This window comes from Heteronotia binoei, chromosome 1 (genome assembly GCF_032191835.1).
Source record: "Heteronotia binoei isolate CCM8104 ecotype False Entrance Well chromosome 1, APGP_CSIRO_Hbin_v1, whole genome shotgun sequence".
Lineage (NCBI taxonomy): Eukaryota > Metazoa > Chordata > Lepidosauria > Squamata > Gekkonidae > Heteronotia > Heteronotia binoei.
Genome location: NC_083223.1, coordinates 196,531,143 through 196,532,290, shown reverse-complemented (window position 1 = coordinate 196,532,290; position 1,148 = coordinate 196,531,143). Strand labels below are relative to the sequence as shown.

General features: G+C 40.0%; 1 long non-coding RNA gene across 1 annotated transcript; it reads left to right on the top strand.

Annotated features, from left to right (window-relative positions):
• Nucleotides 1–318: 318 nt before the first annotated feature.
• Nucleotides 319–657, top strand: LOC132587218 (uncharacterized). Its single transcript, XR_009556409.1, has 2 exons — nt 319–501; nt 570–657. It is a non-coding gene; the product is annotated as an uncharacterized LOC132587218 (long non-coding RNA).
• Nucleotides 658–1,148: the final 491 nt, after the last annotated feature.

The window sequence follows — 1,148 nt, the reverse complement described above, 5'->3', positions numbered from 1 at the left end:
TAAGGGAGGGTAAGAAATCCTGCTTTCTGAGTTTTCATCAAGAATAATCTTCCATAGAATGATCCTTCATGACATTACTTTTTTTCCCCAGGGCTTAACAAGCAGACATGTGCCAGGAGTTCCATACTGGGGTTCAGTCCTCAAGTAGGCATAGGCCCAATTTGAACAGGGGCCATGGCATATGAGAAGGGGCTTCAGCATTCCTCCCACAGTTTCCCCAAGATTCAAACTGTACTTGCTCAGAAATTTCTTAAAAAACAAAACAATAGAAAGGAATAAAACTGGAACTATATACTGTCCCTTCTAACCATTCTATCAGCACTGATACAATGTTTAACCAGCAGAGAGGGCTGGGGGTGAGGAAATATAAAATCCTGTGATCATTATGAAATAACAATTAAGAGCTCAAGAGCTGTACATCTGTGCTTGCCTCTATGGGTAGGATGTGTGAACCAGCAGGTATCCGATGGCTCAAGACAATTAAATTGTGTTTGGAACATGGTAAATATTTATTAGTGTGACACTGTTCACAGTCGAATTGGCTTAGGAGCGGTATCATTAAAATAAAGGTAAATATTTACATTTCAGGACTCTCTTAAAGAGATGTAATGATTTAAAATCCAACTTTCCTCCTTTGGGGCAAATTGTCTACACAGGGGGGGGAAAGCTGTACTTCCCTTTTGAATACTTGTTTCCTTCTTGAGAAATAGGTAATGCTTGTTCACTCTCTCTCTCATAAACACACACAAAAAACAAAAACACTATTGTGACCTTGAATTTATACTTGTAAAAACCTGTAGTTTGGTTGTTCACTTGCTACATCAGTGAAAAAGCAAAACAAATAAAATGCAATAGTAATGTGTCAAGTCACAGCATAACATTACAAGAGAATTTGGAATATGGGAAATTAAGATTGTTTCTGAATAGTCATCAGGTTATTCACTCTAGCATGGAGGGTTTTCTTTGCTTTTACAGTGCACGAACTTCTCAGGTTGAATATCGACATAGCAGCTCTCAGTGAGGTCCGTTTCCCTGAGGAAGGTAGTCTTCAAGAACACGGTGCTGGCTATACCCTCTACTGGTCAGGTAAGTCAAAGGCTGAGAGCCGCCTTTCTGGCGTTGGCTTCATGGTCAGGAACTCCATTGCC